The following is a 279-nucleotide window of genomic DNA, read 5'->3' as shown; positions in this document are numbered from 1 at the left end:
TTCTTTGGAACTCTGCATTCAGATGTTTATATCCTTCCTTTTCTCCTTTGCTTTTTGCTTCTCTTCTTTCACAACTATTTGTAAGGCCTCCCCAGACAGCCATTTTGCTTTTTTTGCATTTCTTTTCCATGGGGATGGTCTTGATCGCTGTCTCCTGTACAATGTCACGAACCTCATTCCATAGTTCATCAGGCACTCTATCAGATCTAGGCCCTTAAATCTATTTCTCACTTCCACTATATAATCATAAGGGATTTGATTTAGGCCATACCTGAATGG

This window comes from Bison bison, unplaced genomic scaffold, assembly GCF_000754665.1.
Source record: "Bison bison bison isolate TAMUID 2011002044 unplaced genomic scaffold, Bison_UMD1.0 scf7180017864465, whole genome shotgun sequence".
NCBI classification, from domain to species: domain Eukaryota; kingdom Metazoa; phylum Chordata; class Mammalia; order Artiodactyla; family Bovidae; genus Bison; species Bison bison.
The sequence above is the reverse complement of the archived record's forward strand: the minus strand, read 5'-3'. Positions refer to the sequence as shown.